Source organism: Phascolarctos cinereus, unplaced genomic scaffold, assembly GCF_003287225.1.
Source record: "Phascolarctos cinereus isolate Bilbo 61053 unplaced genomic scaffold, phaCin_HiC Scaffold_7;HRSCAF=346, whole genome shotgun sequence".
NCBI classification, from domain to species: domain Eukaryota; kingdom Metazoa; phylum Chordata; class Mammalia; order Diprotodontia; family Phascolarctidae; genus Phascolarctos; species Phascolarctos cinereus.
Window position 1 is genome coordinate 54563579 of NW_027556180.1, and position 12276 is coordinate 54575854.

Consider the following 12276-nt stretch of genomic DNA (forward strand, 5'->3'; position numbering starts at 1 on the left):
AGTTGAGAGCATCAGGACAGCACTTATTTGACCTTATTCTCTAATTTAGACTTTTGCTAACTTTACTCCTAGTTCAGAACTAGGGCAGTTAGAAAACAGCCAGAAATTCTGCTGAGCCTCTCTCCTCAACCCTAAAGAGACCCAGAAAGACATCGAAACTTTTGGTAGCACTCTGAGGTGTTGGATTTCCCCAGAAGTAAAATGCACTTAGGGCTGCAAGAGAGACAACCTTTTTGAACCTTCGAGAATGCCCACCAGAAAGCTGGGGTCCAGGCACTCCCATAGTCTTAGCCACATTGGCAAGCACGTGAGTGCCTCTGCCATGTGCCACTCCAAAAATTCTGTTACTTTTAGTTTTTTCTCTTTCCTTTTCTTTTCCTAATGGTTTTTTAGGGTTTGGAAAAGATGTTTAGAAGAACCAAGGCTAGCATGAGCCTAGACAAACTTTGTATAACTGTTTCAGATCAATGGAAAGTGCTAGGCCTGACCAGCTACGGGAGGTATGAATCTTCACATAGAACTGTTAATTTAGGAGTTTGAGAATTGTACCTTGGGGGCAGCTAAGTGTGTGAAGTGGATAGAGCACCAGCCTGGAGTCAGGAGGACCTGAGTTCAAATCCGACCTCGGACACTCGCTGTGTGACCCTGAGCAATTCACTTAATCCTGATTGCCTTACAAAACAAACACAGGTGGACTACCTGGATAACGGGTGAAGAAGGAGAGAGCAAGGTACTGAGGAAGGCAATTAGGAAGAGTATGCTTCCCAAGTTCCCAACGTGCTATCCAGAAGTGGGGACAATGTACATGAAGGCGCCCTGGCTCGATTTGCAGGAAACGAAAATATTTAACTGAGGGGAGAGCACAAAGGGATGATCAGCTCTCCAACCAGCTTGATAACGCTTGTTGGGGAATGAATGAGTCTTTGGAACCTGTGACAGTCTGTCCCTTTAAAGGAAAAGGTGTGTCCCTAGGTGTCTCCTGGAGGAGAGACTGCACTGGCTGGGCACTCTGTCAAGATGGACTGATTGAGTGGAGCTCTTCGAAGGATGGACTTCACTGGGGGGGAAGGGGAGTCACCCTTTCTACTGACGTTTAATAGGGAGTCCAGCCACAAACTTGAGCTTTCCCCCCTTTTTTGTTCTCTGAAGAATAGTCCAGAGCACAGCAAGATTGTACAGTGGTCAAAGTGCTGGGTCTGGAATCAGAAAGACTTGAGTTCAAATGTGACTGAAGACACCTACTAGTTGTGTGACTCTGGGCGAGTCACATAACCTCTGCTTGCCTCAGTTTCCTCCACTGTAAAATGGGGATACTAGCACCTATCTCACAGGTTTGTTATGAGGATCAAATGGCGTATTGTAAAGCGTTTGGTACAGTCTCTGGCACAAAGCAGGGACTCAAGAAATGCGAGTTCCCTTCCCTGCCTTTCCCCAGTAGAGCCAAGAGGCACCTGAGTCTGAGGGGAGACCTTAGTCTGCATCCTCAGCTCCAGTTGAATTATACTAATTTGGGTTCGGCTGCTTTTTGGTGGTTTTCATTTCCATCATAGGCATTGTTCTCTTGGCTTTGCTGTTTTCTTGAAATGTCACTTCCTAAGTCTTCTTGTTTTTCTCTAAATTCTCCATATCCATCATTTTTTGGGGAGGGGGAAATTGGGGTTAAGTGACTTGCCCAGGGTCACACAGCTAGTAAGTGTCAAGTGTTTGATCTGAGGCAGGATTTGAACTCAGGTCCTCCTGACTTCAGGGCCAGTGCTCTATCCACTATGCCACCTAGCTGCCCCTCCCTCATTTCTTATGGTGTACTCATGTTCCATTACATTCATATGCCACTCTTTGTCCAAGTACTCCCTAATCATTGCTGCCCACTTCGTTTCCATTTTTTTTTTTTGCCACCACAGAAGTGGCACATAGGAGAAATCCGGAGTGGGCATAGGGTTGTCTTGGAGCTGACTTTAGGAGTGGCCAAGTACTTCCAAACCAAAACAAAGGTGTTCTGGAGTATTCCCTGGAGGCACAGGACAAAGTCAATTCAGCAAATGTTCATTAATCACTACAGTGTGCCAGGCACTATGCTAGGCTCTAGGGATAGAAAAATAAAAAAAAGTCCCTGCTCTCAGAGAGCTTACAGTCTATTAGAAGGATACAACATGTTACACAAGAGATTGAGTAGGAGATACATATAATAGAAGGCAGAGATGAAGAAGTTTGCAGGAAAGGACAAAGGGTGCCATGTGCTGGGAGCCACTGAGAGCTGCAGAAGAGTGGGGAAGGATGCTACAAAGATGTTCTGAACCATCAAGGCCATGCAGAATAGCGAAAGGACTGAGGCAGGAGATCGTGTCAGGAGGAGCCCACTGGAAGCAGCACCTGCTGGGAGTCCTACCAGGGCAGGAGGCACTATGAGCTTCTGGGGAAACGCTATTCGTGGGCAGTCAGGCAATAGACATTAATTAAAGCAGCTATGCATGCAAAGTACAGTGAAGTGCTGGGCTACAATGAAAGGGAAAAGAGTCCTGTTCTCAAGGGACATTGTTTTTGGCTTATAAATAAATCCTTTTACTTGTTGAGCCTTGTGAACCATGTGCTTACAAGGGAACCTGGTGGTGATGCACAGAGTGGTATAGATAGAGAGGTCCTCAGATTGTTGGGATAGCCTTGAGTCTCTGGCACAAGTGTAACAGCAATAATAGTCATAACACTAACCATCCATGTTTAGTTTTAGACTTAGAAAAGGCTTTCCTTACAATAATAGTAGATATTTACATAGCTCTTTAAGGTTTAGAAAGCTCTGCGTATAAAAGTTCTCATCTGAGTTTCTCCTAACCCTTTAAGGCAGAGCAAATATTATTATCTCCCTTGTATAGATAGTGAAACTGAGGTTTAGAGAACAAGTGACTAGTCCAAGGTCACACAGCCGATCACTCTCAGAGACTGTTTTCAAAACCAGATCTCGGGGCAGCTAGGTGGTCCAGTGAATAGAGCACCGGCCCTGAATCAGGAGAACCTGAGTTCAAATCGGCCTCAGACCAAAAACTTGACGCTTACTAGCTGTGTGACCCTGGGCAAGTCACTCAACCCCAATTGCCTAAAAATTTAAAACAAACAAAAAACCCCCTGTATCTCCTAGTGGTCATCTTGCCTCCCCTCAGGTAGGAGAATTGAGGAGGAGGGAAAGGACCCTAAAAGCGGGTCCACCAGGAATGTCCAGAGAACTATGATGTTCAAGCACATGAGGGTGGAATTCACCCAGCAGGAGTAGGGGCACCTAACATCCTTCTCATCTCAGAAAGAGCTGGACAGGGACATGGTGCTAGAGAACTATGGGAATCTGGTCTGCCTAGGCCAGGAGCTGTAGTGGCCAAGCCAGTTGGAGTGAGGGGAATCCTCTTAGATGAAAGGGGCTGATGCCCTAAGAAGCACCTTACCTTGTTTTTTGGGACGCTTGAACTGAAAGAAAACAGTCAGCTGCCCAGCGAGGCCCTGCTGTGTCAGAATTACTTCAGAAAAGAATGGGGAGGGGGGAGCCTTTCTAAGTCTGGGGAATCCTGGGAATGTGGTACCAAGTTAGAAAAGCAGCGGAACAATTAGGAGAATCAGTCAAAGCTGGTAAAATCATCAAAAGAAAGACTCCCAGTGAAATTAGAGGGCTTGCTAGTGACAAACATGATGGAGATTTCTGTAGAAGATCAGTAGGAAAAGATAATCCTAGGAAGAGCTACCAGCAGCATTCAGACTCACATAAATATGGTGGAATATGTGCAAAAATGGTTTCTAAGTATACCATGTATATGAATTCTTCAATTATAATTGAGACCTTTTTTAAAATCACAGAATATGAACAGGAGAAAAACTGTATTGAAGGAAATGAACATGGAAAGTTCTTTGTCCAGAAAATACACCTTGTTGAACATCAGAGAACTTATCTAGGAAAAAAAAATGAACATAGTGATTGTGGGAAGGCCTTCCTCTGGAAGAGAAACCTTACTCAACATTGGAGAATTCATACCAGAGAGAAATCGTTTGAATGTAATGAATGTGGGAGGACTTTCTACCAGAAAACATAGCTTGTTAAATATCATTCATACTAAAGAGAAATCTTATGTAATGTATTATGTACATTAGTACTTATATACATTACTTATGAAATGTACTATGTACATTTAGTACTTATGTACTAAAGAGAAATCAATGTAATGAATGTAGGAGGACGTTCTGCCAGAGAGTGTACCTTGTTGAATATCAGAGTTCATACTGGAAGGAAGCGTCATACATGTAATGAATGTGGGAAGGCCTTGCTGGAAAATAAGACTTACTGAACAGCAAATTCATCTAGAAGAGAAACCTTAGGAATGTAATTAATGTGAGGAGGCTGCCAAGTGGAGCTCAGCTCTTACTTAACATCAGGGAATTTAGACTAGACAAAAACCTTTAAAAAAGTAATGAATCACATAACCTCTATCAGATTACCTGCCATCTTGGAGGGGGGGAAGAAAGGGAGGGAGAAAGAAAAATTTGAATCTCAAAATATTTCAAAAGATGAATGTTGAAAATTTTCTTTATGTGTAGTTGGAAAAAATAAAATACTATTAAATAAAATCAATAAAGTGAAGGCCCTTCTGATGGAGTACAGGACTCAGTGAACAACAAAAATTAATTTTGGAATAAAAGCATATAAAGACAATAAATGTTGTCATGCCTTCCCTGAAAAAGGAGAACGTCTTATAAAACACTGGATAATTCACACTGGACAGAAAACTAATAGTAGGCTTTCAAAGATAATAAATTGCTTATTCAACATCAGTAGATTCTTACAGGAAATAACTATGAATGTAGTGAAATTGTGAAGGTCTTTTTTGAGAATATGTATTATAGAAATCATATTTGAGAACAGCTGTGGTAATGAATGTCTTACAAATTTAAGGAACACAGGATTCCAGTCCAAGTGCACACTTACTGAAAATTAATGGTAAATGAAGCTTATCCCTGTCTCATTTCCTAGAGTGGCTAATTTGACCTTTATCTCCTTGTTACCCCACGTACCTCCTTATATTTCATTCTTAAAGTAGGTAATATGCCCTTTGCTGAGAAAATGGTGTCAATGATGCTTTCCTTCTCTAAAATTCCCAGAATCATCACTCAAATGGTATTCTTCCCACTGGCAGAGGAAGAAGCAACTGTATGCTTTATGAAAGCTGTATATATTAATTTACTAAGGCTATAATAATTGCTATGTTAAGAAAAATCATACATTTCCTTAACCTGACCAGAAGTCAATTCCATTTTCATATGAAATTAAAAGACTTGGATTTAACCCAATTGTTAAAGTTGACATCAAAGATATAAATAGTCAGGTGACCTGGTTACTAAGCTCTGCTACTCATTCCCTGCAGGACCTTTGGGGAGCTCACTTTAACTCCCTGGGCCTCAGTTTCTTTATCTATAAAATGAGAGAGTTGGAACGGAAGACAATGAAGGACTCCTTCCTGTTCTGAATCTGTGATCCCAGATCTATGTAGGTATACATGCGTGTATGTATGATCCCTGCCCATGTCCTTGATCCTCTCCACACTCCCCTTCCCCAAATCTAATACTTCATTACAGCAGTCCTATTTCTCATGAATTTCCGATCTCAAGCCTAGCTCCTCAAAGGTTGCCTGACTGTGAAGTACTCCAGTTCCCAATGTTTAAAAAACTGGGGGGCCATCTCCAGTCATCCTAATCTACATCTGGCCACTGGACCCAGATGGCTCCGGAGGAGAAAGTGAGGCTGGTGACTTTGCACAGCCCTCCCTCACTTCAATCCAATTCACTTGCGAGTCCTGGCATCGCCTTCCTGATGTCATGGTCCTCTTCCAGAACAAAGGACAAAAACAACAACAAAAAAACCAGTGTACCCTCTATTATGTTATGCAAATTCACACCCATCCTATTATTATACCATGTATATTTTCCCACTTATTGCCAAACTTCTTAAAACAACTTTATATGCTAAATACCTCTGGTTCCTCTTCATTCTGTCTCTTTAGTGTCTTGTAATCTGATTTCCTTCTCACCTGTTTGACTCAGATTGCTATATTAAAAATCACCATAGATTTCCTTAACAAACAAAAAGATCTGACAGGAAGGCAACTCCATTCCCATCTAAAAGCAGACTTTGATTTGAACAAGTGGTTAAAGTTGACATAAAAGATGTAAACAGAAACCTGATTAATGATTTGTTACAAATCATTATTTATTAGACGCCAGGCAGCTAGGTGAGCAGCCAGGTGGTACCACAGTGCAAGGGCCTGGAATCGGGAAGCCTCATCTTCCTAAGTTCAAGTCTGGCCTCAGACACTGACTACCTGTGTGACCCTGGGCAAGTCACTTAACCCTGTTTGCTTCAGTTTCCTCATCTGTAAAATGAGCTGGACAAGGAAATGGCCAACCACGCCAGTATCTCTACCAAGAAAACTTCAGATGGGGTCACAGAGAGTCAGACACAAATGAACAACAACTTTAAGGCAGATAGGGGGTGCAGGGAACAGAGCATTGAACTTGGATTGAGGAAGCCCTTAAAAATCTTGCCCCAGCTGTGGGATCTCTCTGTGCCTCAGTTTCCTTATCTGTAAAATCAGGATAATAATGCCTGCAGTGCCTGCCTCTGAGGTTGTTCCCTGGGGTTCCAATGAGATAATGTGTGTAAATGTCATTTGAAGGGTGTATTCACAGCTGTTGGCCTACAATACTAATTGTTAATTAAAAAATCAGATTGAGAACATAGATATCAATACAAACATAATCTAATTTTTTACTTTTTAAAAATTGATGGACATTATCCAGTTGAGCAGACTTTTGCTGTGACATGATTATCAGATGGTTCCCTCCCTACATAGACTTTTTATACTAGAAAGAACTCTAAATTTAGAGACAGGTGACCTGGGTTAGAATCCTAAGGTCTGCTACACATTCTCTCTCTATAGAACTTTCAGGAACTCACTTTAGCTCCCCCGGGGAGCTACAGTTTCTTTATCTGTAAAACGAGGAAGTTGAAATAGGAGACAATTGAGGATTCCTTCCCATTCTAAATCCATCATCCCAAAGGTAGTAGACAGTACACATACATACAGATAGATATATCCCAAACTCCCATGGTGTATGGGAACTTTGTGGAATGTTGTAGAGCAAAGCCCCCAGTTAGAAATCTCCATTCCACTAGAATTACCAGCTGGATGGGGCAGCTAGGTGGCACAGTGGATAGAGCTCTGGCCTTGGAATCAGGAGGATCTGAGTTCAAATGTGGCCTCAGACACATGACACTTACTAGCTGTGTGACCCTGGGCCTCACCAAAACGCAAAAAAAAAATTTTTTTTAATTACCAGATGGTATCTAGTCATTCATTCACTCAGTGAATTTCCAATGGGAAAAGCAACTCTCTGAATTCATTAGGGAAAATACAAAGCCATCCCAGACAGACTCATTTTCCACCTCTGAGAAAGCAGTGGCTGCCTTGGGAATTTTGGCTTAATCTTACAAGGGCAGTTGGGATACTGCAGGTAGATAAAGGGAGGAAACCTGAAGGCTGGCTGCCGGCATCTGGGAAGCAGCTGTTTCATCGTCTCTACTGATTGTAACTGTCCCTTCTACCATGTGAGCAAGTAAATGAGAAGCCTTCAGAAGACAGCCCACAGCCAGAGCCTTTCCCCTCTAGGCAGTGCCTAGAGAAAGCCACTTCTGATATGGGGAATCTGTAATAATACCATAAACAAAGCCCAGTGGAGAGAGACAGTGGATATGGTTCTAGGTTCAGATGGCTGTGTTCAAATCCTCCTGAAACTTATTTACCCCAGGGGACCTCAGGCAAGTCACTGAACCCTGCCCTGACAATCATTTTTTTCATTTGCAAAATGAGGGAGTTGAAACCAGATGTCTTCTGAGATCCCTCCCAGTTTTAAATCTGTATGTGCAAATTTTCTAATTAATTCCTAGTGTCTACAGGTCCCTTTGGCATGTCTTGCTCTCCCCTCTATCCCCCAAAAAAGGAGGCAGCATGACATAGCTGATTTAGATCGCATCTTGTTTCTGACACAGACTGGCCGTGTGACCCTGGGGCAAGTCATTCAACTAGCTTCTCATGGCTCTTGGCAAGCTAAGACTCTAAGCTAGATCGCTGGCAGAGGAAAGTTCCCTCTATCAATGACTCCACAGGTCCCTTTTTTTATCAGTAGTGGGTGGGCATCAGCCACTGTCCTCAGTGACCGGTTTCTTCTAATCCATAAGGAAAGATAAGCAATGAAAACAAGGTTGCCATGCACTTAATGTCTAATAGTTTTTTGAAGGGGTCTGCACCTGTGATTTCATCTGAGCAAGGAATTCCCAAGGCAGAAACCCCCTCCCCTGATGCAAATGTTCAACTCCGCCAAATCTCAGTGAATTCCCAGGGCAATGAGAGGTAAAGTGCCTGGTTGAAGGTCACACAGCCAGGACCCATCAGAGGCAGCTCTTGAACTTGGATCTTCTGGACGCAAAGGCTGGTTCTCCAGCAGGTAGCTTCTCCACAGCATTGGCCAGCATTTGCAAAGGACTTTTACATACATTATCTCCCTTGGTGTTGGGTAACAGGCCTTCGTGTTCTGACTTTAAATAACAATATGTTGGATTCACCCTCTCCCAATCCATTACCTGCCTGTCACTCACTACGCCCTCCCAGTTACCACGCCAGTTCTAACGTGCAGCAGATGGATTTTCTGTGCCTGAATGTAGGCAGCATCCTGACAAGAGAAGACTTGCTCAGAGGGTCAGGTTTTTTTCCCTTCTGGGGTCTCAGGAGCCTGAATGTTGTGGTAGAAAATCAATGAAACTTGATCTGTTACCCCTCTCTGCCTAGGAGTTCCAAATCCTTTCACATGTATTGCCTCATCTGTCCTCCCAGCATCCCTTGGGGAAAACTGAGGCAACTTCACTGTGGTGACATGACCAGCTGCAGCTCATGTTGTGACTTGGACAGGGGCAAATGAACCCAGGAATTCCAATGTCTGTTCCAGCCTGATGACTGTTTCCATTACTAGATCATCTCCAACATAACCTAAAACAAAACTGATTTTCTCCTCCCCTAAACCCACTTCTCCACCTAACTTTTTTTTTTGAGGAGGGAAGGCACTGCCATCTTTCTAGTCACCCAGGTTCACAATCTCCCAGTCATCCTCAACTCTTCCCTCTCCTCATTCCCCTTAGCCAATTAATTGCTAAGTTCTTTTGATTTTCACGCCAAACATCTTGGGAACGTTTCATTCTTTCCATTCACAAGCTACCCACCTGGTTCAACCACTTATCAGCAATTAGGAATATTTTAACAGTGTCCTAATTCATCTCCCTGCCTCCAGTCTCCCCTCCTCAATTCATCCTTTACAAGGCATAGCTGATGTCATCCTCCTGCTCAAAGACTTTCACCTTCCATATTGCTTCCCAGACAAAACACAAGTCCTTCTGCGTGGCATCTAAGCCTTCTTCAGTATGGCTACCTTTCCTTTCCAGCTTTTTTCCTAATCCTCCTCCCTTTACACACTCCAAGTTCCAGACAAAATGACCCACTAGTATTCCTTTAGGTTTACATCCCATCTTCCATCTTAATGCATTTTGAACAGGTTGACCATAAGCCTAGAATGTGCAACTTACCGACTGTTCTCTTCAAAACTAAACTCAGGCCCTATCCCCTCCATGAAATCCTGCCTAATTCCTCCACTTCCACTGTTGGTGCTCTCTCCTCTCTTCTGCAGATCTTTTCCCTCCTGATTTATATTTATTTATCTGTAAATGCTCTGTATCCCTGAGGAGGAGAGTGCACGTTTCTTGAGGACAGGGACCATTTCCTCCAGCATGTTAACTAAGCTGAGAATTGGGGCAATGGGTGTTCCAACATGATGATTTCCTTAAAGATATCTGGTCAAAAATATGGGTTAAAGGTTCTAATGAACAGAGTAAGATCTAAGAAGCAAATTTAACAATTTCCCATAGGGAGGAGAGAAAGCTCTTAAGGTTGCCTTCAATCTACTTGCCCATCTGCCTGTCTGTTCACACACGAGTTGACAGGCCCCAGCACATGTGAGTTCCAAAGACTTTCATCTACCAGGCAGTTACTGGTAGGGCAGAGAAGCAGAGAAAACTACCCAAATAATTATCTCATTTCTAAATAGTAGGTCATATAGGTGTGTGCTGGACTGGTGGAACTGGTGTTATTTGGAAAGTTATGTTGGTATCAATCAACTCTTTTGGGTCCTGAAGACAACAGACTAGTAAAACAGATTTACGACTACCACAGATCCCCTTTTGGCCCCAAGGAAAGCTTGTTCCAAAGGAGTGTGCAAATTCTGAGATTGGCAGCCTCGTTTACATGCCATAACAATAAGATGGATGGCATGGGCAGGTTTCAATTGGGTCATGTTCTCCTTCCTCTGCAGGTAAGACAGGCAAGGTTAGCTCTTTCTGTGAAGAAAAGGCATTCCTGGAGTGGAAGGCAAAATCTGGGCCCATTAAATATATACAGTTCTCCCCTCACTGATTCTCATACCACAAAAGTCTACTCAGGATCAGGAGAAGGGGAAAGATTAGTGAGAAGATAGTCACAGATGACTCATTCCCTTTCCTGTCCAAACACTGGTTTTGCCCTTTCTCTACTCCGCCAACAAAGGGGTGCTGCTGAGGGGTCTGGAGCCTAAAGAGAAGTTCATAAATGGTTCAAATTAGATGGCAAAGTACTTACCTGTTGTGCTAGGGAAAAAAAAATTTCACGTGAGCATTGACAATAAGCTATCTGGACCCTCCTCAATCACCTTATTTTCCTCTTCCTCTTTCCCCCCCAACAATGTCTTGTTGTGATTACATTATCCAGGGCAAAAATCCGAAAATCAAGAATAAGCTACCTCTCTGCCCAAGACAGAAAAGGTACTGAGTACCAGGGTGTGGGATGAAGTGTGGCCCAATTCCACTCAGGCAATCCAAGCCCTCACATTTTACGGAGGAGGAAACCAGGGCTTAACCAGGTTAATGGCTTGTCCAAAAGATTGTAAGTGGCAGAGTACAGGACTAATTAGAAAATCCAATGTTTATTTGCTAGGATAGAGTGCTTGGGATAGTAGCTGGTTGAGTGGAGAAGAGATTGGCTTAGGAGTCAGGACGTCTGGATGGATTCATGTCTCCACTGTTTCTACTCCTAACTAGCTTTGTGACCTCCTTCAGGTCACTTCTGTCATGGGCCCCTCCATTTCCACATCTGCAAAATGGGGTGGTTGGCTGAGATGGCTTCTGAGGTCCCTTCCAGCTTTGGTTTTATGATCATGCAAGTATTACAAAGTCTGAGAAAATTCCAAGGAAACTGAGGGAAATGGGGAGTGGGAGTGGGAAATCAACATAGCTGATGGATATAAGACAACATTCCCCTGAATTCTCTTTAAAGCTACCCCACTACTATTGTTTTACTAACCCAATAGTAAAAGGAGGCCTGTTTCTTACACTCATGTAGAAGACAATTCAGTAGTAGGAAGGATGAGCAGTAAAGGAGGGGTCATTTAGGTGGGGCTAGCTTACCTGGAAGAACTCCAGGTAAGTTCTAAGCAGGGTTTTGAAGGAAGGCAGGAGCACAAAACTGGGGGCTTGGGAAGATTGTAGGAACATCCCATATAAAAATAGGGACAGGGTGGAAGAGCACAGCTCAGATTAAATCTGTTCACCTTTTCACAAACACCAAGATGAGTTATTACTGAAACATGGGCAAACCAGCCACCTGATGTCTCCCCTATTAGTTTAAGTCAATTAAGTAAAGAACAAATAGGCTGTTTGAAGCTTCCAGGGATCTATTGGACACTATAAACTGAAGTAATGACCACAGGTGAAATTATTGAGAGATGACTAAGCTTTCCTGTCACTTAGATAAACCCATAAATATTTTACAATGTCATGTTATGAGAAGAGGTCAAATGAGGCAGGAATATTGTAACAGAACGGTATTGTGTTTAATTGTTCACCTGGGGCAATGGCTTAGTTTCTAACCACACCCTCACCTCCTCCCTCCTTAACTGTGTCTTAGACTCACACCAGCTTGTGCCTGTTTTTCTACACTTTAAAAGACACGCTTCAGGTCCTCTCCCCACAGCATAATGGAAATCACTGAAAAGAGGGCTAAAAGAAACACAGGTGGGAAAAATGGGGAGAACCCTACTGTTTGTTTTTTTTTTAACTATGGGAGGGATTTCTGCTTGTAGAAGCCTTCAGAGTAGATTAGATAGAGGCGGAGCCAA